The 26,990-nt window shown below is 48.3% G+C and overlaps 1 protein-coding gene across 6 annotated transcripts in view; it reads right to left on the bottom strand.

Moving 5' to 3' along the window:
* The window catches only part of BOC (BOC cell adhesion associated, oncogene regulated), a 72,798-nt gene extending 46,020 nt beyond the window's left edge, over positions 1-26,778 (bottom strand). For 3 of the 6 annotated variants that reach the window (XM_042998757.1, XM_042998763.1, XM_042998764.1), the window contains exons 1-2: positions 23,967-25,455; positions 22,275-22,366 (exon numbers count right to left, since the gene is read on the bottom strand). The gene's annotated coding sequence lies outside the window, so the exon portion shown is untranslated. Of the gene's footprint in view, positions 1-22,274; positions 22,640-23,966; positions 25,456-25,783; positions 26,057-26,305 lie in introns of those variants that run through there. The other 3 variants (XM_042998758.1, XM_042998760.1, XM_042998759.1) reach the window with 3 other exon arrangements.
* Between the last annotated feature and the right edge of the window lie 212 nt (positions 26,779-26,990).

The raw sequence follows: 26,990 nt of genomic DNA, 5'->3' as shown, positions 1-26,990 counted from the left end.
ACATATACTCCACTTCACCTTCTCCCATCTTTCCTACCTATGATCAGTCATATGGATTCAAAGCAGCCGGAGAGGGGCACCTGGGTGGCTCAGTTGGCTAAGCATCCGACTCTTGATTTCAGCTCAGGTCATGATCTCATGGTCGTGGGAGCCACAGCATGGAGCCTGCTTAAGACTCTCCCTCTCTCCCTCTGTGCCTCCCCCCACACGCGTGCGTGCCCTCTCTTAAAAACAGAAAATAAAAATAAAGTACCAAAGGCAGCCAGAGAAACACAACACAAGCCGCATATGTCATTTACAATTTTCTAGTAGACACATTTTACATCAGGTGAAAATAACTTTTAATATCTTTCAACACAATATACCCCAAAGAGTATAATTTTAATAGGTAATATAAAAATTAATAAGGTGTTTATATTGTTTCATACTAAGTCTCCTAAACCTAGTGTGTATTTTATATTTACTACACATCCCAATTTGGACAACCCACATTTCAGGTGCTCAACAGTCACACGTAGTAACGGCTACTCCTGGACACCACAGGCCTAGAGCCCTCCAGCTGGCTCCCTGACGCTCTCCTCCCCCCATCTAATCTGCCTCCCCATCGTCACCTACCTTCCTTCTAGAACATCAAGCTCAGCCAATCAGTAAAGATGATAAATGGTAGCTACCACCCACTGAATACACAATTATGAATTGTGGCCTGTCTCCTCCAGGCCACACTTCATAATTCATCTAATTTGATATAATCCTCCCAATGGCCCTGTAAGGCCGGTATATATGATCAACACATTTTATAAATGAAGAAATTAAAACTCAGAGCAGTTACATAGTTTGTCCAAGATTATACAGATGGTAAGTCGGTCAGGATTTGAACAGGTTCTAACTCTAAAACCTTTTTGGTTCTTTTCCCTCTAGTGCTTTAAATGAAGTATAGCAAAATAATTGATGGATTGTTATGCAGCCATTAAAATGGTAACTATAAAGGTCAAGCAGCAACATGAAAGATGTGTAAAGAATGTTAAGGGAAAAACATATCATTTTGGCATAAAACATGTAAGCAGTTGGGGGAGGCCTAGAAAGGAATAGGAAACACAAGCAGCTGATCTGAAAATGTGAAGGAAGTAGGAGTGATTTTTTTCTCTTTTCAGGTTGGTTCAAAACAAAGCAACTAATAGACCCACCTTCCACAATTTCCTATCTAAGTATGATTAAATGAAGTCCAAACTCCTTCGCACAACCTTCTGGGTTCTTTGTAAGTGGGCTACAGTCAACCTTTTCCAGGTCTTCCTCCCACAAGCCCCCAAATCTGGGCAAGCTGCATTTTTACACTCTCTCTTCTGGCAGAACCACCTCCCCCTTCTCCCTTCATTGCATCAGGGGAATTCTTAATTGTCCTTCAAAACTTATTGCAAACGTCACCGTACGATGCCTCCAATGACTATTCCACAGTGTTTTGCACATTATAACATTTCCATAATAATTTATGGATTTGATCATGTGTACGTAATGTGCCTCTGATATCTACCCTCTGACTGGACTACAAACTTCCTGAAGGCAAGGATGTATTAACTTTATCTTAGTAACCCTAGCATCCAGAAAAGCTTTGGCACATCACGGGGGCTCAGCCAATGTTTGCTAAACTGAAGGGTTGTTCAGATTAGAAATTTGAGATTGAGAAGGACTGTCATCTGACCTTGGACCTATAGGAAAAATGCATAGAGAAGGGTTATCAGTGGTGGGACCAAGGGGTTTTTCTACAGGAAAAGGACTATAACCATGGCCCTTATTTTCCAAAACCAAATGGCCCTTAGAACAGTGTAGGCATCCCTGGAGGGGAGGGCCAAGTTGTTTGACAGAAGTCAGTGCCTCTGCAGACACTCCTATGGCTTGGGGTCTCATTCAAGAACCTTCTTGGTTTTCCTTATCTCTCTTCCCAAAACAAACACCCTACCAAGCTTGAGACATCTGGCTTCCTGCAGCCACTGAACTGCAAGGAATCTAATCTAGGAGGATATTGTGAGTAGGTAATATCTAGCCATTATCAATATGACCCTAACCTTGAGGCCAGGGTGGAAGGAGATAGGCACGGAGACATGGGAGAAGAAGAAATCAGAACACTGTTGAGTCAGAAAGAAGGATGGATTCGGGCCTGAAGAGAAAGCATGGGGAAGGGAGGAGGAACAAGAGCAGAGATGTGGGAAAGGCAGCTAAATGTGTTGAGCTCCAAGCCGGGTGCTGGGGGCTTCAGGTACTTGATCAGTTTTAATTTCCACAACCCAGGGAGTGTTACTGTCCCCACTTTACAGATGGAGGGAGAGGTTATCAAAGCCCTTCTCAATGCTTTAGCACATTACGGTTTTAGGAGTCATCTCAAATTTTTATTATAGAATTGCTCTTCTGCTAAGTGACGATGTTGGGACTCAGCAAGATCAGGTACTAAGAAACCATTAGGCTGGGGTTTAGATATGAGCTGTACCACTTCTCTCCCTTGGTAGACGGCAGCTTTGGGTAAAGTGCTTAATCACCGAGTCTCAGTTTACTCTCTGTGAACATGAAAATGTTAACACCTGCTTTTCTGAGCTGCTAAAAAGAGTTAACGAGATTGAGTGTGAAAGCAGCCTGGCATATAGCAATCACACAATAATTTGAGGATGTCCTGGAACTTTTCTGCTGAAAGCCATTCACTGGAGGTCTAATTTCATACAGTAGCACTGCCACCGAGGGGGCTTTTCAATGAATGTCCTTTAAGACTTAAAGATGTTGCATTTTAACAACTCCAGACACATGTGGTACCATCTCTGCTTGTTCCTTATAGGCTGTCCAAAATTAAGCAATGGCCTGATTTTGCTGCACTACACACACACAAGTTCAAGAGATAGTCTCTGTTGAAAAATAAAAGCAGTAATACCTATATCCTATATAGTGTTTTACAGAGCTTCACAATAGCCCCGTGGGACAAGAAATCCATGGACAGTGCTATAGTGTTCTCAAGTTTCTGGCAAGACTTGGTTTCCAGCCTCTTATCCTCCATCCAACACTAGCCCACATTTACATCACTGAAGCTAATAACTGCTCCCCACCACCTCTCCCTCACCCTGTTTATGCCCTCTCTCTGCACTCTCTTGATGATGATAATGATGATAATGATCATAATTTCTCTGTAGTGTCTCTACATGTTCACAGAGAAAGGGGAAAAGATCCTCATCAGACAATAGGTCATTTGGGACAAGAAGTTACAAAGAAGTGTTTATAGAGAGGAAAACATTCCCCTGATCCCTCCCTCTAACCCCCTTCCCAGCCCCAGAAAGGAGCTCACCTCCAACCTCATCAGCAAGCGAACAAAGCCACAACAAAGCCACCTGCTCTTTTCCACCTACCTGTTTCTAATTACAGCCCACGGCCAGGGCTATATCCACACAAGTAAACAATGAAGTAAAATGGTAACATAGTGACTGGAGAGGAAACAGGAGCATCCACTCTCAAACCTTCTGGTGCTCATGGCAGACAAAAAAGTCAATGTAAAATGCATTAATTAGAGTCCAGATAGAAAGCACAAACAGGGTATATAAACAAACCTGTTCCAGGACCTGAGCACTTAAAGTAGATCTTAACTGCTTAATGTTCTCTCTTAGGAAAAAGGAAAAATGATCCCGTTTAAGTGATCAGTGTGTTAACACAAGCGTTACTACCTAAGGCCAGGACTCCACTCCATCTGAAAGCATCCACTGAAAGCAATGGAGCCCTCAGAATAGGAAGTATAAGGCCTGGAAGCACACCAGAGAGCAAGCACTGCTCAGTCTGCACATACACAGAACCACAGAGATAGCATCTTCCCCGAATCATCAGGAGCAGTAGCAGGATTTGCCTCAGAAGCACAGAAAGACAAACGAGGGCATTCCACAGAACCATCGCGATCGCGCTAAGAGCAGGCAGTGCGGCTGGCAACCCCAAGTCACACCTGATGAGAAGTACAGTCCCTGGGGCAGAATTCAGGTCAGTTCAGCAAACCCCCACGGAGTACCCACTAGGTGCCACACACTGCCAGAGAGTGGAGGCAGCCTCCTACCCTTAAAGAACTTGGAACCCAGTCAACGTTCAGCTTTGACAACATCTTTCTATTACACCAAAATTAACATGCATCACGACCTCAGGAAAAGATCAAAGATAAACCATAGATTTTACTCAACACAGGCAAGGAACCAGACCCACTAACAAAGGCATTAGGGGATTGACAAAAGAAATGGGTCACACAGCTGAGCGTGCACACGTGCACGCACGCGCACATTCTCAGGCCCTGCTCAGTACAGAAGGTCAGTCCTCCAATAAAGCCCGTTTCTATCATCCATGTTTATTCCTAGCGTAGTCCTAGAAGATCACAGTACATCAGCTAAGGTAGGATAGAGGCTTAGAGCTAATAGAGGTCAACAAGGATCTCTTAAGCCTCAGCTTTGTCACCGTCACCTCCCACAGTGTATCGTAACCTGTTTACAAGTCTCTTCTGGACACATAGTAGGTGCTCAGTGAATGTTTGATAAGCTATAAAGACCTACTTCCAAGGGCTTTTCCAAGTCCAACTATTGGATCCTTGGAGTGTGGCTCTGACGAACCCCCAAAGGTGCTCTCACTGCAAAGCAGAACTTGCTTGAGTTGGGGAAGATGATGCTTGAGTGTCTGATATCCCTGTTCCCATCTCCCACCAGGATCTGGTCTGGGGTTCTTATTAAGTGGAGAAGGCAAGCATGACACAGATCCTTCCTGTGGTGGCATCCAAGCATGAGGTGGGTGGGGGCGGGCTTGCCAAGGAGGAGGTGGGGCAGAAAATGTGAGGAGAAGTATGCACCTGAGGAAATGCTCTTCCGTTCAAGAGGCAGGTCCCCGGCACCCGCTGTGTGTCAGGCAGTGGTTTGGAACCCAGCTCTTATCCCCCTAGAGTCCTGCATTTCCCCTGTGCAAGTACCATCACACTATTTTCAGTCTGCCTGGCCACTAGAACAAAGGCTTCAGGGATCAGGAATGGTGAGGATATTCACAAGGGCACTGTCAATGGGTAAAATAGTGCCAGGTATTCAGCAAATACCTGTTGAGTGCACCAATAACCACCTGAGACACAAAGGTCATGGCAGATATAGGAAAGAACTCTAGTCACCTAGTCAAGGAGGGAGCTTTTCCTCAGTAGGAGAAGCTGGACATTTAGGAAGCTTTGGGGCTGAAAAGACTTTGATTTACTCTGCTAGGTGACATAATCACCACCAACTCCAATTTAGCTGTCAGCTACAGTCCTTCTCCATACCCTCTCCTCCTGATGATTAGGCAACCAATGCCACCAGGTGCATATCCACACCCTCCACGTGACTCATATCCAGACTCAGGTTCTGGGACCCAGAATGAATGACCATCAGGCTGCTGCTTCTTGGTCTATCTGGCTTCTGGTTCCTAGACTGATTCAACCAAATGCTGGGCAAGAGCAGCCCCAACCCCAACATACCAACACATACACTACGCTCTAACAGGCTCATGCGTGCTGACAGGAAATCCGAAGTGTTCAAATGAACAGCTAAGCCTCGGAGTAAAATAGCCAACCTTAGCTGAAGTCAGGGCCAAGATGGGACATCAGGAGCTACCGGTCTGTAGTTGGCATCTGACTGCACAGTGACAAGGACAAGGTCTCTCCTAGACTTTTCTGCGAGCCAGAAACTCTTACCCTGAACTTAGAAGGAACGACTTTGATGTAGGACAATAAAACCTATCACACACGGGGATGATGAAGAAAAAAACACATTAGTAAATAATCTAGAATAATGACTGGTACAAAGTAGTTGCTCAATAAGTGACAACCACTTATTAAATTTGAATAATTCCCTTTAGGGTTACTTTCCCTTTAGGAATTCCCCTTAAGAAAACTTTTCATTAGTCTGATCCTCATTGCAGATTTATCTCTCGTATCTCAACAAAGGAGTCTTACGAATAGGTAATATCTCAGGGGCCAGACACCCCCACTTGCTCTCTGGGCATATGCATTCACAACCTCTAAAACAGAGGTGCATACACACATCTGTGTGCACACGTGTGCCCACACAGCAAACAACTCCAGTTCCAACTGGGAAGTGTGCTTCACAACCATGATAGTTTACTTTCTTTCCCATCTGACCTCATACAAACCCACTTTCTTCACCATTTCCTTGACCCCCAAATATACACATTTAGTCCGCAGCCCACCCCCATTTTTTCTCAATTACAAAGCTCTTTTACATCACCTAAAATGTAAAATAAATACCCATCTGGAAACCTGAAGCACGCCTCGGTCCGTCTGTCAGTTCCTGCTTCTGCTGGAAGCCCCCTACCCCATCTCCCGTCAGTTCTCCCCAACTTGTAAAGCACAGTGGCCTCAGTGCAGGGCTGGCACATGCAGAGTAAGCAAACGCATGGAGTCTTGCCAGCTGGGTCAGGCATCACTATTTATAGCAGGGGCAGAGAGTGGGGAACTGGAGCAGCGTGGTGAAGGGTCAGGAGCAGTGGGGGTGGGGATAATTCTAGCCTGCTATTCCCGGGCTCCAGCAGCTGCAAAGAGGATCCCCTGCCATTCCCAGGTGCAAGCCATCCTGGTATGACTAATCCCATCACCGCGCAGGCGGGAAACTGAACGCCTTTGAGGGCAGAGAGCCTGCTATCTTGCTCATGATTGTGTCCCCAACATGCATCTCAATGCTTGGCACATAGTAGGAGTGCAATCAGTATTTGCTGATTAAATGAATAGATGTGCTCCTTTCTTCCTGCCTACCCCAAAAGATTATGCCACAGAGGGAAGAGGGAAATAGGTGAAGGAGATGTTAGAGAGGAATGCCTAAAAGGGCACTTTTAAAAACCTACTGGATGTTAAAATGTGATAGAAAAAATAATCTAGGGGGGCACCTGGGTAGTTTAGTCGGTTAAGCATCCAACTTCGGCTCAGGTCATGATCTCATGGTTCATGAGTTTGAGCCCCGCGTCAGGCTCTGTGCTGACAGCTCAGAGCCTGGGGCCTGCTTCGGATTCTGTGTCTCCCTCTCTCTCTGCCCCTCCCCGGCTCACACTCTGTCTGTCTCTCTGTCTCTCTCTCAAAAATAAATAAACATTAAAAAAACTTAAAAAAAAAAAGAAGAAAAAATTTAGGGAAATGCTATGTTACGAAAAACTAATTAGCTTTCTTTTTTTACTACAGGCCTTTTCAGAGCCTTTAATATGCTGTTATGTATCATGAATCACCAAGAGGGGGATAGAGTATGCACTGAAGTCTGAACTCACTTAACCACAGGCCTGGACTTACATGACCACAGGCCCGGACTTATTTGACCACACTACTCTTTTTTCTCAGAGTACCATTAGTGAGGAGAATTTCACCAAATATACTTTGGGAAATGCTGGCCTAAGAGGTTCCTGGAAGATATCCCAAAAGCAACTTGTAAAACAGTATGATTCCATTTTTGTAATTTAAAAAATTGCATTATGATATGTGGTGTATAGTTATTTGGAGGTCATGAGACACTTAAATGTTAACATCACTTATGTTTGAAGATTAGGGGATTTGTACTTTTTACATTAAATGTTTCAGAAATATTCAAAGTGGTTAGCTATGTAGTTATCACTTCTGTAATTCAAAAGATAAATTTGAAAAAAAAAAAGCTATATCCAAGTAGGATGTGATCACTGCTATTTAACGTTCCCACAGGCCGAGGACTTCAATACCCAACAACTCCTTGGGCCATAAAAAGACTGCTCTTTGTCTCATTGTCGTATCCAAAGAGATTCCTGTGTCTATCTCTAACAATCAACTCCTTTGGTTTGTAAGGTATCCACCAAGAAGTTGGTTTGCTGAAATTGTCGTGTTGGGCACATGAACATTTCAAGACTCTCTTTTCTTCCTAAATTACTGATTTCCTAATTTAACTGATTTGTGAATGTAATCAAAATTCATTGAGATTTAGTAAATGGAACCTACCAGGTGTGTTGCAATATGAGATTAAGGCAGATATTTACAATTAGAAGAAATCATCAGTCAGTGTAAATCAAAGAAAAGTACTCGACCATCTGTTGAGTTACTCCATGTGGGACCGTGTACACATGCATTATCTTGTCTAACCTCTAAAAACCCTATCAAGTAGGCCGTACTTCCATCCCTATTCTACAGATGCAGTGATTGAGGCTTAGAGAGATTAAGCATCTTGCTCAAGCGAAGGCTTCAAAGCCAGGGCTTTTCTCCTTCCTCTGACTGTTGGGTCTTGATGTTCCCGGTCACTTCAAGCAGACAGACAATGAACCGTTTTCCAAAGAAGGAACTCAGAAAGGCTGGAAAAAGCCAAAGTCATTCTGAGTCGGAGTCATGCTCTAGCTACTATGTTTTCAGAGGGAGTGGTTTGGCAGGTCCCACACTGCACGCTGCATCTGCCTCCTCCTGAAGACGCGTCGCCCCCAACCCCACTCAGAGTCAGCCCTGAGGTCTGAGTGCCTGAATCTCATCCAAAAGTTGGCAGCAGTGTTTTGGGTCTGGATCCAAGTTCTATGCACCAGCATGCAGCAAGAGATAATAAAACTCTTCCACTTCTTAATCTGGCCTCTCTCATCTTCCTCCTGTTGTTACACAAGCATTAGATCGAAGGTTGCCAACTCTGGCTGCATAGAAGAATCATCTGGGGACACTGAAACACACCAAGGCCTTGGAAGCACCTCACACAAATAAATATAAACCCACCGTGGAGGCGGGGGCAAGGCATCAGTATTTCCAACCTCCTTCCTGGAAACTATAAGGTGCAGCCAAGCTGGGGAACCACTGGGTGTTTCTGCCGTGGTTTGGGGGACCATTTTGATAAAGAATGTCTATCAGAAATGCCTTGGTTACATTAGATGCCGTCGTTGGAATTGAGCATTTTGTATAAAAATGTTCCTTACTAAATTATTTTAAAGAAATTCTTGTAATTTTTAAAGCTAATTTTTTTTTCGATTCCAAAAATTGAGTATCTTAATATATTTTTAAGGAATAAAACATTTTCTCAAAGTTTCTCTTAGATTCCCTCAGATATTTTCTGGACTTTCAGATTCTTAGTTTTCCCCTCTTCACCCAGAAATAACAACCCAAGGAGAGGCCACCACTGGAAAGAGCACCTACTCTGGGGGCCAAGAGAGCCTCCGCGGTAGAAAGTGAGATTCAAACAGGTTCCTGGGCCACAGTAACCCTTGCCAGTCTGGGGCCATCACCACTACTTCTGGGGCCTGGGACGTTACCAGAAGACAGGAATTTTTCAAGCACAAGCGCATTCTAGTGTTTGCGCATCGGAACCTGAAATAGCAGCGAGGACTCCCTTCACAAAGCAGAGCAGTCTCCCGGGGCTCACAGACCACCAGGAAGTGGGACAGGCGTTGACCATCCAGGGCTCCCACATTGACTTAACACCATACTGGATCAGAGGGTTCTGGCTCCACTGGAACTGTCTCGTTGATGTCCCAAAGGGTTAACAGCCTCTAGCTGCCGGCCTTCTCCAAAGAGGACAGGATTTTCAGTATGGTCCCTACCAGAGGAGGAGACAGCTCCCCACCCCAACCCCTCCCCCTCCACGGCCCACCCACTCCAGGAATGAAGCTGCTGCTGCCCAACATATACCCAGACTGGTTTCATCTCCTTCCAAATCCATCTTGTGTCTTAACTTCTGCCAAGAATAAAAATTAAAACACTAACACACACATCATGCGTGCATGGGAGGGGAGGACAGGGCTGGGAGCTTAAACTGAAAAAGAGCAGGCGGGGAGTGGGGCGGGGCAGGTCACTGATGAAAGTCAGGGCCTGGAGAGTTTCCCTGGGGTCTGCTGTAGGCCTTCGGAGGCCCCCCGCTGGCTACACCCAGGGTTGGATCTGAGAGGGACGTGTTTGCAGCATCTGCCCTCATGTTCCTCCAACACCCCATTTCCTATCCACTGACGTCCCCAGCCCTGCCCAGAGGGGCACAGAGCCGCGGAGCTGCCCAGCACTGCAAAGGCTGGAAGTGGACTCCATTCCCCACACTCGAAGGAGCCCCGTTCCTTGCCAACTCCACAGTAAATAACACAGCACTTGGACTGACACGCAGGCCTGGTGGTGCAGGCGGCTTGTGGGCTGTTTGTGGCCACCCAGAGAAACGGGTCTGGGGCTAGAGCCTCTGTTCCCAGAGCCCGCTCCACCACACCCACAGCCCGCAGGCTCCAGAATCCGGGGGCCAGGCAGAGAGAAGCCTCAGTCCAGCTCTCTCGTGTTGTTTCTTGTTGCTGCATTCTTCTTTCCCTCTTCCTAGGCAAAAGCAGGAGCCCCTTCCCTCTAGAATGATGATGTCTAACCCTCCACATGCTCAGGATTCCCCAGGTTCAGATAATCATGCCTTATCCAATTCTGAATCCTACCATCTGCCCACTTTGGGTGAAGTGCTCCCCAAACGGTGAACTAAGCACTCACATGACTTGCACCTGCCCAGATGGAAGCCCCCCTCCCTCCCTGTCTCGCGGAATGACTTGCCTTACAAGTCAGTCAATGTTTACTGAACACCCATTCCATCCTAGGTCCTCAGAATCCAGAGATAAAGTTCGGGCTCGAAGAGCTCAGCATCTGGTAGGAAGTCACACAGAAACATCTCAGAGCCCACGGAACAACTGGGAATCATACTTGATTGCCCCAAGGTGGTGTTCCTTCCTTTCCCCACCACTGTGAGGTGGGTGGGGACACCGGATCACACACATCTTGAAAGAGCAATCTTGTGGCACCCATCCTTGTCCCATCTGGCACATAGGATAGTCATGAAAGCAAACTAAAGCAACTCTTTGTCCTCAAAACGGTGATGATCTAGATGACGGGTAGATGGGGTCCATGATACGATTCTTTCCATGATACGAAAACGGTGATGATCTAGATGACGGGTAGATGGGGTCCATGTGCTTTAGTTTTAAATAAACAAATAATAATGAAACTTTTTTTTTTTTCCGAAGGATAACTAGAACTTCTCAAACCTTCCCAACCCCACGCTAACTTCCAGGAACCGCCCCCCCGCCCCCCACCTAGCCACTAACCTCCCAATGTCCTCTTGGTTTAACCAAACAGCATTTTCAAAAGCAGGTTTCAGTGAGTGCTCAGGTTCTGGTGGGGGAGGGTTGTTCTTTTTGACCTTGAAAGTCTCCCCAGTATTGGGCCAAAGAGGCAGCCCTGTCCCTGAAAGGGGACCGCTGGCCACAGCCACGGGAGACCTGCAGAGCCCATCTCCCTAGCTCTCTGGTGCAGAGACCCAGAGCTCACTGACTATCCCCCCATCCCCATGCCCTCTGTCTCCTTTCTTGGGTTTTCTGTCCAGAATGTGCCCTCACCAGCAACACGTCCCCAACTTCTCTGGCTGGCTTTTCTCTGACTGCAGAACTAACCAAGTGCAGATGCCTCAAGGTCCAGGAAAAAGACCATCAAGAAAACTGGCTTGAACTTCTGAATCTATCACTTTTCTCTGGGCCTCCATTTCTTTCTCTACTATAAAATTCCCAAGCATACCATAATTGACAAACTCTTCTAAATAGCCAAATGCTCTAAGAATATTGGCTCTTGGGTAAGAATTCCAAATTGGCCATTTATCTCAAGCCAAAGTAATAACGATGATGATGATAATGGGGAGGAGGAGGAGGAGAGGGAGGGGAAGGAAGAGGAGGAAGAGGAGGAGGGGAGGAGGAGGAGGAGGAGTAGGAGAATCAGGAGCATCCAGCATGTACTCAGACCAAGCACTTTTCTAATGAGAGAATGAGGATAATGCAATTCAATGTGAAATGACCTCTTGTCTGGATTTCAGAGATATTCATAATCTAGGTTAGAAGTGTCTTGTGGGCAGCAGGCTCAGTGCTCAATAATCTGTTGACTGATCAACTGAAACTTAGGCCACTATTTCATGGTTTTGAACGTGTTTTGGGCCTACCTGGAAAGTGCCTGAAGAAGCATAAATACGACTGCTCTCAAGCAAGGCTTACTGCTGGCTGTATGAAATGAAACCTTAAGCGACTAAAGAGAAGCAGTCTGTGGGCATCATGAGGTCCAAAGGATGGCATGCTTCACACTAGGGAGACAGCTCAGACCCTCCATCCTGGGGCAGCGAAACATACCCCATCTTGTCTGAGATACAAAGAAACAAGGTCTCACTGCCTTTCCCCCATGCAGACCGAGGATGTTAGCATGGAATTTTTGTTCATTTCCCATGCGGGGAAAATTAGTTCTGCCTGCTTAGGATTCCAGCTCAATTTGGCATGCTATTCCTCTATACTTTCTGACTCTGAAAGCGCAGTTAATAAGGAGCCTCCCTGTTCCACTACCATTGAGGCTGGCTTTTTCTAAAGAGGGGAGGAGAGTGGCAGTGGGTAAAACTGGGTTTCTGCATATTGCTCTGGAAAGTACTAGAGAAGACCCAGACTGCACCAGAGACTTTCTTCCATGAACACTTCCTGAAGCTCCCCAAATTGAGCAAAGCCCATGCTGTGCCTCCTTGAGCATCCCGTACTAACAGGCAATCACATCTTGGGAGGTCCTGGCATGATCCCCACTGTATAGAATGCCATTCCTTATCCTAAAGGTGATTTTAAAAAAAATTTTTTTTATCAATGTTTTTATTTATTTTTGAAGGAGAGAGAGACAGAGCGTGAGTGGGCGAGGAGCAGAGAGAGAGAGGGAGACATAGAATTTGAAGCAGGCTCCAGGCTCTAAGCTGCCAGCACAGAGCCCGATGCGGGGCTCGAACTCACGAACTGTGAGATCATGACCTGAGCCAAAGTCAATACTTACCCGACTGAGCCACCCAGGCGCTGCAAGGTGATTTTTTTTTTTTTAAATGCATCATAGGGTTGCCTGGGTGGCTCAGTCGGTTAAGGGTTCGACTCTTGATTTCAGCTCAGGTCATGAGCTCATGGTTTGTGAGATCGAGCCCCACATTGGGCTCTGCACTGACAGCATGGAGCCTGCTTGGGATTCTCTCTCTCCCTTTCTCTCTGCCCCTCCCCTGCTCTCACTCTCTAAATAAATAAATAAATAAATAAATAAATAAATAAATAAACTTTAAATGCATTGCATTTATAAATTTATATTTTAGTAAAGGCTATAAAATCAACCTTCCTGAGATTTCCTCCACCCACAAATCAGTAGGAAAAAACCCCAAAACCCAAATGCTTTAGCAGATCAGATATTTATCTCTTGGTTCAGGAAAAGTGCCCCAGCTACTAGACACTCTACTTAGCATGTACCTACAGAAGCTGCTCTGGGATTCTTTTCCTCAGGACTCTCACTGTACCTCCTGTGGGGACAGAATGTTAGGAGGGAAGCAGGGGTGAAGGCTGGGTTTGGTAAGGAATATGGGGCCCACACTAACATGACTCAGCAGCTCTCTGTCGTCTGCCTCTTTGGGCAAACTGAGGCAAGGGCCAAGGGTCCCCCTGTGTTGATGGTCAGTAATCACTGTCCCAGCCTCCTAGGCTCTGGAATGAGACCCAGGAAGACAAAAGGCCAGGATGCTCTACCCTGAATCCATAGTTAACAACAAAGTCAAGGGCAGTTTGCCTGTAGAGAGTATCCTACACTCCATTGCAATTGTGCTCACAATCTTAGTGGCAAATGTGGGACGGGCACTATTAGCCTCGACTTGCACCGGGACAACTCGGCAGAGCCAATCTATGGCAACCGCAACCTGGGGCTCTTTAGTGAGTCACTGATCAGGATACAGAATGGAAGGTGGCGGACTGGGTGAAAAAGGAAAAACCGGAGGAGGACGGGCTACGGGCATGGACCATCAGCATGGAATTTCCATAGTCCAAAAACTGACCTTCCAGGGGAGCCAGACTCTTCTTGTTCCTTCACTGTGAACTCTGACACACCTGGCTGGAGTCCTTCAGCACGAGAGAGTTCTAGCTGACCTCAGCTCGGTGTTTATTCCACACAGGAAGCAACGAAACCTGGGGTCTAAATTTCACTTCCTGTTCCCCAGGGTTGTAACTCTCTGTACCTAGTAACCGCCTTTCCTCAGTCCCTGAAACTTCTCAGCCAAGTTCAACCAGATAACCCACAGGACCCCATTCACATGTGCTTTCCTTCCCCTAGCTGGGGCCCTGGTTTGAGTGGGATTTAAGGGGCTCCCTCCTTCTGCTTCCATTACAATATCCATCATTACCACTTATTCCCCCAGAGCGCCTTCCTGTTTGGAGTGACTGGTGAGTGCACGGAATACTGAGGTTCCTGCCTCCAGCTCCCAAGGAATCCTGGCTTGCCAGGCTGACTCAGGAAGGAAACCTCTCTGGGCAGGGAAAATGTTCTCAGTCTCTCTGCTCCCTACCCATCTTCCTCCCAAATGACCGCAAAACAGGCCCCAGTGCTTGCTCTCAGGGCTCAGCGCAGACACCGCTGGGACCTGTGCAGGGCTGACAGCAGCAGAGGCTGGGGGACGTGTGGCCGGCCAGCGGATGTGGGTGTGAAGGAGTGCTGCCTGCCTGGGGGAAGCTCACTTCCCCACCCTCCTACCCGGCTCCAAAGCAAGTAAAACAAACTACCGAGGAGGAAGACAAACAGCCCCATGTGCTCCTCCTGCCTCTACTTAGGAATGGGACAGGAAGGTCTGCACAGCTGATACTTCCAGATGTGGAACCCAAACACAGGCAGCTCCTGACAGTTTACTAGCCTGGGCTAAACTCCGGTAGCACCAGGGCCAGGCATGTTCACTGGGAGATGACGAAGGGATAGGACCCACTGGCTCTGGTCAGCTGGGTATCAGCACAAGGCTTTGGAACCCTCCTCTGCCAACCCCTCTTACTCCAGACGCATGAATGTACACGGGGGAGGGGGAGGGGACAGAAGGTCATGTTTAGAACTGGAAGAGTTTGCCAAGTAAAAGAAGCCGACCTGGAAACACTATACATTGTGTGATTCCAACTATATGACAATCTAGAAAAGACAATCAGTAAAAAGGAGCAATGGTCACCAGGGATTGGTGAATGGAAGGAGGGAGGGCCTCATGAGTGGAGCACAGGAGATTTTTAGGCAGTGAGATTTGTATCCCGTATGACACTGTAATGGTGAATAGTTGGTCACTATGCATTTGCCAAAATCCATACAATGTATAATACAGTCGACGTAAACCATGCGTTTTAGTTATTGATAATGGATCCAGGTTGACTTGTCAACTGTACAATTGTAACAAATGTATTGTACCAACATCTGATGTCAATAATATGGGCACTGTTCTGGGGGTGAGACGTATGCGGCAACTCTATATTTTTCACTTAATGTTTTCTGTAAACCTAAAATTGCCATTAATTTTTCAGAGTTAAGAAGTTAAGGGGCACCTGGGTGGCTCAGTCAGTTAAGCGTCTGACTTCGGCTCAGGTCATGATCTCACACTCTGTGGGTTTGAGCCCCATGTCGGGTTCTGTGCTGACAGCTCAGAGCCTGGAGCCTGTTTCAGATTCTGTGTCTTCCTCTCTCTGCCCCTCCCGGACTTGTTCTCTCATTCTCTCTCTCTCTCTCAAAAATAAATAAACATTAAAAAATGTTAAAAAAAATTAAAAACTAGAGGAGGAAGCTCAAGCCTTCAGTAACCTGAGATGCTGCAGATGTTGGGTCTGGGGATCCTGATAGTGTAATTTCTCAGGCACATTTGTTGTCATCACAAGACCTTCTGGGATCTTTATCCCTATTTTTATTCTTCCTCAAGCTTCTAAATCTAGAAGCAAGTCAGAAATGACTGAGATGCAATTTGAAGTCAGAACTATCTCCCTCTGGGCAGACACCCAAATCATGCTGTCCCTTGTACATGGCTGTCAGCTCTCCAGCAGAGGAGACCATCTCTGTGGCCTGAGTGCCTAGCATGGGGCCTGACACCCACCAGGCCTCCTGTGTGTAGGGAACAGAACTATTCTCAAATTCATCACATGCTCCTCATGTCCCGGGCTTGTGGTTCCAAACCCGATTCAACAGAGCTCCAATTCAACTCTGGTCCCTGTGCTATGGAAGGGAGCGGTAAAATGGATTGTCCGGGCACACTTAGGAAATCCCAGGTGAAAAACTAGACTGTAGAGCTCTTGGTGGGATGAGAGAATGAGCTGGGCTTCTCCGCATCTCCTAGCCAGGCTTAGCACAGTGCTAGGCATAAAGTACACACTCAACAAATTCTTGTGAAGTGAGTGATGAGGAAGGGAGAGGAGACAGCCATTCTTATGCTCCCCTTACAGCTGGCACCTGTCACACCCATGGACCATACTGCAGTCCATCACCTTGAGGAAGAAAAAAGAACTGGGCTACTTCTGCCGTGGCCTAGCACACAGCTCCCTGGTATTTCTGAAACAGACACTCAAACAGTATTAGAATTCTCTGCATCACTCTCCCACACACTCCCCTATACATATACCCAGGATGTATTTTTCTTATATAAATCCATATGTAATTATTTACTTTTGTTTAAAACTCGTATTGCACTCCTTTCTAAAAAGCCCTGCAGACTAGTGGTGGTGGTCGGAGGTGGGGAATTGGGGGGAGAACACCAATTACATACCCAATTCCATTCCAGGCACTTGGAAGACAGTGGGGAAAAAAAGTCCCTGGCTTCATGGATCTTTCATTCTGGAGGGGAAGTAGGCAGTAAGCAAATGAACAAATGAACACCTGTCGGGAAGTGGTAACTTCGAGGGAAAATAAATTAGGTTGCAGGGAGAGAGAACCATGAGTTAATAAAGGGCAGCTAGGTTCAGGTTCATTGCAGAAGGCAAAGCAAATTGCTCAGCTAGCGGGGGGGGGGGGGGGGGGGGGGGGGGGGTGCGCGCGCGCGCGCGCGGGGGAAGCAGCAAGGAGGCCCGGGTGGGGTGGCTACAGAGTGGGCTGGGGGAAGGTGAGGGCAGAGCTGCAGGGGGTGGGTCTGAGGGCACTGAGGCTTTAGTTTTCTCTGAATTAAACAGGACTCCCTGGAGAGTTCTGAGCAGGGAAGTGACCTCCTCTGGTTGCTCTGGGCTGCTCTGCTCTGCGGGAAGTTGAGCTGGTGGACAGACTAAAGTGTAGCAAGGTCGGGCATGGGAGTGGAAGCAGGGAAAACCCCGAGGAAGCTACTGTAACAGCCCAGGTAAGAAGTGATACAAGACCAGACCGGGGTGGTAAGAAGTTGCAGGATTCTGGATACATTTTCAAGGCAAAGCCAATATTATTTGCCAATTTAAAGTGCAGTGTGAGAGAAAGGCCAGAGTCAAAGAGGACTCCAAGGTTTTTGGCCTCACTGGTAGCATGGAAGGTGCTGAATTGGAGAGAAGCAGAGGAGGCAACTGGGTGAGGATTCTGTTCCTACTGACCGGGTCTGAGGACTGGTACCTAAGGGCCTTTCCCTATCGTGGGCTCCTCTGTCCCCATCTTCTCATTCCTGTATCTCTGCAGAGCCTTCAGCAGTGGGCCTTCCCTCAGTGCAGCCCTCTACCTACTCACCCTTCTACCTGCCCGGTTCCTCAATAACCCCCACTTCCACTGCTCCTCTCTCCTATTCTTTCCCTTCCTCCTAAGAGCCGCCTTCTACTGAATGCTCACAATGCAGTTAATATGCATTATATGCCATATCTTGCTTCCTTTCTACAACCTTAAGAGATTGGGTTCTCAGGGTCTAGATAACTAGCCCAGGGTCATACACCTAGAGATTGGCGAGGCCAGGATTCAAACCCAGGCCCGTCTGGTTCCAAGGCCCACACTTAACCAGGATGCCACACATCTCCAACCTGGAAGTGGCCCTGAAATGCCGCTCCCTCCTGAACAACCTTCTAATAAGATTCTCCTCTGTCCTCTTAGAGGGGATGCCCCAGACACTCCCCAGACTCCTCTGTTGTTCCTCTCTCAGGAAGAATGGTAATCAGGATCCCCTGGCCATGAGATCTTTTCCTCTCCCAACTCCCGCCAGACCCTGAGACCCCCTCATTGCCTCTTGTTGCAAGAGGGGGAAAGACAGCTTGTCTGGAGATGGGGAAGGCTTTCTGGTAATAGGATGAATCACCTCTAGTCCAGGCTCCTGCCCTCAGAAAACAGAAACCCACCCAACCCCAGAAGCAGATGCAGCCCATAGGCCCACACTCTGGCCTCTGGCCAGTTCCCAGCATGCCTTGTCTCCTAACTCATCTTGGGAGAGCACAGATGCCAGGGGACTTGGGATTTTGATGTGAGCAGAAACATTCTCAATCCCAAGCGCTCTCTTGTGCTCTCTCTCTGCATCCCAATAGTGCTCTAAAAGGCAGCTCTGTGGGGACAGAGGAGTAAAGTTTCATTCAGTTTCTGGGACTCCTCTCAGTTACCCGACAAGTTGGTCACATAATTGTTTCTTTCTTTAAAAAAAAAAAAAGTTTATTTATTTATTTTGAGAGAGTGAGCAGTGAGCAGGGGAGGGGCAGACTGAGAGGTAGAGAGAGAATCCCAAGCAGACTCTGTGCTCTCAGCACGGAGCCCAACGTGGTGCTCGATCTCAAGAACTGTGAGATCATCACCTGAGCAGATATCAGGGGTCAGATGATCAACTGACTGAGCCACCCTGGTGTCTTGCATAATTGTTTCTTAAACCCAAGTGTCCTGTGTCGTTCCTCCTCCCCCCTCCCCTGCCCCACCTGGCTTCAGGCTATCCACATTTGTTAAAGAAAAACAAGCAACTAAGAGCAGCTATGAGTCCACAGCCAAATCTCCCTCAGCCAGTAGGGAGAGGTCTGTTGTGCTCTCCTGCAGGTAACTGCCTGTAGAATTCTTTCCGCTGGCTGTCCTGGGAGTATTTGCCTGGAAGGTACCATCTCCTGTCAGTTACCTGTCTGTCAGAGCTGCTACCTCCTTCCCCAGGCTATTTTTCTGTACAAACTGCCACTTCTCCTGACCAGTAAAAGTATCTGCTGGGCCAAGCACCTTCTCCCCCTCTCCCCACTGAGGGCACAGAGGGCCTGCTTGATCAGACTTGCAGAAACCCAGGGAGCAAGTGGGTTCAGCCGGCATCTACAATGGACACGGAGGCTCAGACAGCCAGTTCAGATGATGTCCTGCGAGGGGGGCGGGGGGAGGGGATGCGGGAGAGGCAGGAAACATGTTCGAGATGAGACCCAAGTGCAGGCGGCTTTCAGAACTGTCTGCAAAGTCTGACGGGAGCTGCGTGACAAAGCGTGGCTTCCCCTGTGCTGCCGCCCCGGTCAAAACCTTCCAGCTGTGGTCCCAGGTTTCAGTTCGTGTCTCTTAAAGCAAGTCTCATAAAGGCACCCACCTGCCCCTTCCACTTTGTTAGTTGAAAAGGAAACAGCCCCAAGCTAAGGGGGCTCTGCTTAGGGGGAGAGACTGGGCATTTTCTTTTCCCGCAGAGCCTGAGTTTTAGAGACAGCAGTCTTGCAACGAAACCTTGGCTCTGCCACTTAATGGCTGTGAGGGCAGAACAAGTCACTCCAGTGCTTCAAGCTTTGGCCCCTTGTCTGCAGAACAAGATCACACTGCCTGTCTCCACAGGACAGTGGGGGGTGGGGGGGGTGGGGGTGGTGCAGGGAGAATGCCTGTGGACTTAGCACAGGGCCTGGTACACAGGGCCCACTAAAGGCAGCTATCCCATTCTCCACGTCTCCGGAAGGACGGGAGAGGCAGGTGGGGCTGCCTCCTTGGCACTGGCCTTCAAGGATCTCAGCCTGCCCTCTAGGCCCAAAGCTGATTCCCTGAGTGCCGAGGTGAGAATAGTAATTCTCCCCTCCTGTGATAAAGGGTACCTGCCACTGTGTGTGCTCACCCTCTTGAGGGGGTCTCACCGCATAAACGCAAGGCTCCGTCTATAAAATCAGGGGGGACAAAAATGAACTCCTTCACAACACCGCCCTCAGTAACCTGTTCCATTTTATTCACCACTGCTCAAGACTTTGGTGGTGTTTTGGTGACGGGGCATTGGTTGCCAACCTTCTTGTTCCCCTTTGGGCAGGAGAGCTGAGCTCCCCCACTCCTCCCCTCTCCCATTGTCAAAGACCACCCAGTGAAACTTGCTGGCAAACTGCCACAGTCCAGACAGGCGAAAGCTGGGCCCAACCACCCAACCTCCATCTCTGCAACACAAGGCTACAGAATGCAAAGCACCTGACTGTGAGGCTTTCGCCTGAAGCTAACGCAGCCTTCATGATGGCAGACCGCCAGTGGTCTCAAGGAAGGTTGCAGGTGATTGCTTGGAGGGCCTGCACACTGGAAGGGTCATTAGAATCTAACTCTTGGCTATATGACACAGTGGATTTTCATGTAACTTGTTCACTCCAAGACATCCACTCATAATGACAGAGGTAAACAACTGTGAATTTCCATTGCTTTATGTGGTCTCACTGTGCTGACTGACTGCATTATGAAATCCCCCTCACGTGGACACAGGTACATAAAAAAGGCAGAGCTACCATAGCACTGCTGTGGGCTGACAGGCATTAGCGAGCAGAGAGAGTCAAGTAGCAGGGATGATCTGGGAAAAAATTAAGAGCAGCCTCTACTTTCATAGAAAAGTAATAAACCCAGAACCCCCCAATTTTCCTCTCCAATTAACTGTGACCCATACCTAATAAACCTGCTGTGATTGTAATGTTAGGTAAACTCAGACTAGTAAAGGCACTTGGCTGGGACTACTCTGGAAAAATCCTGGCAGGACCAGGGAAGGTGGGGGAGGGTTCTGTTCAAGAGTCCAGTCCAGCGCTGCCTGGGGGGGACCTCCAAGGTCAGCCACCTCCACAGGCCCTCTTCTTCTTACCTGTAGCTCCCATGCTTATGATCGTTACCTCTCTGCAACCAAGGAGGTTTTTATTTGTCCCTAAAACGAACACTTCCTCACTGGCTACTCTGGGAGTGATTTCAGAGTTAGCAAACCTAGTGCAGACAGTAGAATAAAGGGCAAATGAAATTCAAAGGTAAAAAGCTGAGTTCAGGCATGTGTTTCTAAAATTCTCAGCGGAAATCTGACATAGATGAGAAAGAAAAAAACAGATCACACGTTTCTCCTTTTCCCCCGAAAGCTATTCCGTAACTGGTTTTACAAACTTGTCTAAGGCTTGAATTTCTGAGATTTGTATTCAATGAAGAACTGCCTGTTTTTAACTTTCCTGAAACTAACAAAACTACCCTGAACTTGCCATCTCCTGTCTCAAGACTACTTCGGCCTATCATCTGCTGAGGAAAAGTGAGTCTTCAGGGAGAAAATAATGAACGGCACCTACAAGCAGAGGTCACAGATGGCAGACCAGTCCCATCTCCGCCTTTAAGACATCATCTGAGAAGCTGACTTTCCTCCCTCAAGAAGCCTTTCTTAACTGACCCTGTCCAAGTACTGTAACACTACAGGTTGCACTGCAGCGTTGCTTTCCCTTCAGTGATGGAATTCTGGACAGCGTGGGCTCCAGTACTGATCCCAGGTACACAGCAAGTACCAAATAAAAGCTTGCTGAGAGGATGAAGGCTCCAGCCTACACACACATCATCACCCTCGTCTTGTCCAATGCCATCCAAACTCATTTTAGAGAAGAACAAACATTCCTCTGCCATACTTTCTGCTGTTCAGCTCCTTTTGAGTTATTTTTTTATTCAGCCCCACTTACCCTGGCCATATTATGTGCTTTCCTGTTACTTACCAGGAGGACTAGTTGAGACTTTCCTCAACATTTTCTCTGGCAACCAAATGAGGTTGACTGTGTATTATTGGCTCTGATCTTTCTCTTATGAGTTCCTCTACTGCCCAATAATCCTATCCCAAACATCAAAGAGCTTCTTTGAAGATAAGGCCAAATTCACCATTAGGAAAGGAGAATTATTATTTCCTAACCTTATTTCAAAAGTTGGGATGACACAGAATCCCTCTGGGTTTTGTGAGATAAACACTGCCCAGTACAGCAGATCACAAGGCATTCGCTGTAATACCACTGACAGAGACATAAACACAGGGCTCTCCTCACCCAGACCTAAGCAGGACTTTTCCACAGGAGCCTCAGACTCCAAATTCCATAGTAAATGGTTTGTGGCCAACATGTCAAACAGAGTTGCCTCAAGGAAAGGGAGCTTCACCCAGCCACTCCAGGGGAAAGAGGTCCCATAGGCTCTGACTGAAAAAGCATCTGAAATGAACTAGCACTGATCTGTTTGGTCCAGATTCCACTCAGAGCCAGACCCTTCCTAATACTAAAGGATGGAGAAGTACTCTGTCCTCAAGTGGCAACACAAAACATGAAAAAGTATGACTGACCCGATAGGCCAGAGGTATTAGACCGTGGGCAGAAAACCTCACCTGCTTCTTCTACTTCATGGCTGCTACCCTCAGATGGTGTGAGTGTTGACAAGACTTCATGGGTCATGGGTTCCAGGAAGTTCGTGCTGGGACTGGGGAAAAAAGAGAAGTGTCTTATCTTTTGAACAACAAAATAAACAGCTCTGAAGTACTGGCTTTTCATAAGGGGCGGTGCTATAAAGCATAGTGTTTCCTTATTAATCCCTTTTATAAATAACAAAACAGAAAAAAACAGTTTTTCTAAGACCCTAGTCTTCCTTAAGTCTCCAGTTACCTGGCCCCTTGTAGAAACGAAATGAACAATGGATCAAAGGATAATGATCACATTGAAAAAAGTCTGATCTTCTAAAACCATTACCTTTGCATCCGGCAATCCATTGTTATCAATACTCATAAACACCTCTCAAGAATACATTATTAGGAGGTCTCATACAAAGTAAGGTGGGCTTATAGGAAAGGGGTTTGGGGTGTTAAGGCAGCAATCAAGGAATGAGTCCAGCAAAAATCAAGGGTCAGCTACTAGATAGGTTTGGGCTGGAGCAGAACGTTCCTAGTAAGGTATTAGTATCATGAGGTGGGACAGAGCCACGTGTGAGAGGGCTAAGAAATCTGGATTGTAGACTTAGGCTGTTTTTAAGCTGGGTGGTGACTTGTTTATGGGACTGATGGAGGACGGATGGTGTGATAGGTTGCCAGCGGGGAGTCTAGCACCAATGGTCAAGGGCAGGAAGAAGGATGGTGGTAGCAGGCATGGAAAAGAGGCGATAGATGGGCAAGCTTGGAGAGGGAGGCTAACACAGTGGCAGCGGGGATGCAGGGATCCATTAGTTGGTTCAGTGGTTTGAGTCAGTGTGAACGGAGTCCACAGGAAGAGCCAGGGCTCCCACCCAAGTTTCCTAATCCCCAGGGCAGTGCCACTTGAGATGGATCCTCTAACCCCTACTTCCTGCCCTTCTCCTCCCCTTCTCTACCCATTACCAACCCTGAGGGCTCCAAGGAGGCAAAAGCCCTATTTAGGGAGGCTTTCTGTAAACACCGATTTGTAGATTAAAAACACCCTCTTCCATTCCACCTCCCTCAGTCCCAGATATTTGATTCAGCCTCATAAATGATGAAACTACTACACGTAAAGACTCCATGTGGGAGCACTCTTAGGATTTAGGTTGTTCCCACCAATGGAGAAGTGGGCTGGACATATCTGTTCTCTGTGAGTCTTTGGACAAAAATCTCTAGATGCTTCACCGTTGACTACAAAAAGGTCTCTACTTTTATCACAACTGTGTGAAAAGTATGTATGCACATGGATGAAAATTGAGTTGTGCTATTGTATAGGAATGCGGGTCACTCAAAAAACCATTTTTTAATTATTAGTAGATGCTGTGCAATAAACAAAAATTGGGGGCAGGGATTGGGATTTAGTTTGGAGAAATACCCTTTGACTAAGAAAGTTTATTCTCCTGGGACAAGAAAGCTCCCAGCCCAGGGTCTGGTATATTAGAAATGTTTGCTGAATTGAAGTATGGAGATGACAAGAAGTTCTAAATGATAAAGTTATTAGATTTTTTAAATGTAACAAATCACTTTCTTTCCTCTGCCTTCCCAATTTCCATTCCCTTCCCCTTTCTCTGATTTCCCCAGAAAGCAGACTTCAAATGTATAATATCCTTCGATGCCAAGTTAATACTTCCTTACTCAGAGGCCAGAAAGTACTGGACATCAATTAACTGGTGCATTTGGCTCTTCTTCAGCTTCTTCCTACTTGTTTGAAAGACAGACAGAAAACCCCTTAATCATTAACCCTATCAAGGACTTTGCTGAACCCAGCAAAGTTTGCTGAACCCAGACCCCATAGGGTCTCGTGGAATACTGTGACCACCAGGCTCGCTTCTTGTCTTCTTGCTTAAACCCTGGGGGTCCCTGAGGAAGTCCACTGAATTATTTAATGAGTAAAGTCCCCTGTTCCTTCTTAGGGAATGGAAACCACAGATAAGTTGCCGAAGAGAGGTAGGAGCCCAAACACTTGAAAGAGCACTTCAAAGAAAGGAAAATCTCCAAATCCATTTGGAGGATGGAAAGGAACATAAATCACCATCTTATCACAAGCTGGCAAACCAATCAACAGCTAAGCAGGGTCCTCTGTCTCCCACCCACACCTATGGCCAAGGAGCAATCACCACCGCCTCTAGCAACCTCTCCAGAGTAAAGCCAATGCCTGTGTCTTGGGCAATTTCTCCTGAGGAAATGTCTCTTGCATTCTCAGATCTCTTGAAAGAGGATGAAAGGGACACTGTCTGAGTTCTCAACCCTCAGATTTCATAGGAATAGACAGCCTCCAGTCTCCTGAAAGGGCCAAACTGAGTAATAAGGGGGGGGGGGGGCAGTGTCAGCAAAGTGGCACAGTGAGGCAACTCCTCTTTCATTTCTACCCCTTGCATAAACTCACTGTAAAGCTCATCTGGCAGGAAAATCATAACTCCACTGCTGTTTCCACCCTGCTTCTGTCCCACTGACCCCAAGGTGCTTCAAGATTACCACGGGAACCTCCTGGGTTTCAATTATGAGACCATTAAAAAGTGCCAATTATAAGACCTCAGAAACGTTCTTGGGAAACCTGGTACACACCTCAAAACAGCGAAGCTCTTGCCTCAGATTCACTTTAAGTAAAGTTCAGAAAACAGGGCACCCAGATGTATAGGTGCCCCAGCCCCCACCTCAGTCCAACAAGACTGTGTTATAATATCATCCATGGTGACCTTGAGGAAATGGAGATTGATTTATTGGCTGTAACCAGAGGGACGAAAAAACCATCACAGAGCTGAGCGGTTTAGGGCCCAGTTGTGGAATCAATCAAAAATATTTGCATAGTCAAGAATTTTGAGAATCCCATTTATTCGATGTCCAGCGTCTGCAAAGTTCTGGACAACAAAGAACTAGGTGACAAACGTGAGCCGGGCACAGGGGAAGGGGGGTGGCCCAAGGGCCTGGAAGTCACTCAGTCCAGTCAAAGAGGTAACTGAGTCAAAAAGTTCTTGGAACCCATTTGAACTTGCTCAGAGGGGGTGGGGGAGCGACAGAATACCCCACCACGCCCATGAAGTGCCTGCTTAGGATTGCTGGTGTGTGGTTTGGGTATTCTTAGCTCCACTGCCACATCTCTGGAAGGACTCAACAACCTTCCCAGTAACCCTGCCACTGCCACCCCCATCCCCCAAACAAAACCAAACAAATCCCCCAAGTCTGTCTGCCCCCTGCCCCTCCAAACTGGCCCATCCCCTGAAAGAGCTAACTAACACTTGGCCCCCTGAAGCTAAGCCAGGCCTTCAAAACCCCTGCAGAAACTCGTGCCTGGGTTGCTCGGCCCTCCCTACGGCCCCTTCCCACCTGTTCCAGAGGTTCATTTCCCCACCTCTCACAGTTACACCGACAAAACCTAAGAGCACGACCCCAGGCGGACGCCGCGCGCGAGAAGGAACGCTCACGCTCCCCACGCCCAGCCCGGGACACCCCACCGCAGCCTCGCCCCTCGCGCCCCTCCGCCGGCGATGCTCTCCTGGGGCTGTTTCGCTCGGGTCCGTTCGGCGCCTCGTTTCAGTGTTCCTGGCCAACGCCCAGAGGATGACCCGCTCTGCCGGACAGGCCACCGGCTTCTACCGCGGGTTCTGCTTCTCGCCGTGGCCGCCCGGCTCCCGGAGCAGGAGCCCGGGTGTCAAGCCTCCTCGGGTTTCGGAGGCGGTCCGGGCCCCGCTTCCACCCGACAGGCTGCCGGGAACGACGGCCACACCGCCCCGCAGGGAGCCAGATGCGGCTGCCCGGGCCGGGTTGCGGCAGTCCCGCGGCCCGCCTCGCCCCAACTCCTGAGTCCCCGCGCCCCGCGCGCCCGCCTCGGCCGCAGCCCCCGCGGGGACCCGCTCCCGCCGACGGCGCTCCCTGGGGTTCGCCGGGCCTGCGGCCGCCTCCCGCACCCCCGCCCCCACCAACCCAGGAACACAACTTTTTGCGAAAAGAAAACAAACTTCCGCGACGTGACTCACCTCTGGTGCGGCAGCTTCTGGGGAGGGCGAGCGGCGTCCGGGGCCGGCGTGGCGGGCGCGGAGGGAGCCGCACAGCACCGCGCCGAAAGGACACACAACCCGCACGGTGACACCCGGGGACTCGCAAAACCGGAGAGCGGCCGCAGCGGGAGCAACAAAGGAGCCCCGGCCCGAGAAGTTGCCGGCCGGGGAGGGAGGGCGCGTGCGGGCGCGTGTGGCTGTGGCGGGCGTGAGTGAGTGTGTGTGTGTGTGTGTGTGTGCAAGGGTGAGTGTGCGTGCGCGCGCCCGGAGGCTGACACCAGCGGGCCGGGGCTCAGGGTCCCTGTGGCAGGAAGCGGGGGTCGCGGCGGCGGCGGCGGCAGCAGCAGGAGGACAAGGCAGGGGACGCCGCGCCCGGCGCACCCGGTCCCTCCATATGGAAGAAGCTTTTTTGGATGACTGAACTCGCAAACAATTCCTTCTTTTGCTTCTCCTGCCTAGGAGCCTCCCATTGCCGCGCGAGGCGGGGAAGCAGGGGGAGCAGAGGAGGCGGGGAGGAGGGGGAGGAGCAAAATGGAGCAGAGAAAAACTCTTGGAAAGGAAAGGAAGCTGGAAAAAAAAAGTCCCCCAAACTCAGTTTTTCTCCTAACGCCTATTTTCTTTCTGTTGAGCTCCAGCCCGGAGCTCTTCCCCAACGTCTCTCTTT

The sequence above is a fragment of the Panthera tigris genome, chromosome C2, assembly GCF_018350195.1.
Source record: "Panthera tigris isolate Pti1 chromosome C2, P.tigris_Pti1_mat1.1, whole genome shotgun sequence".
In the NCBI taxonomy this organism is placed as follows: Eukaryota; Metazoa; Chordata; class Mammalia; order Carnivora; family Felidae; genus Panthera; species Panthera tigris.
This window is presented reverse-complemented; position numbering and strand designations above follow the sequence as displayed.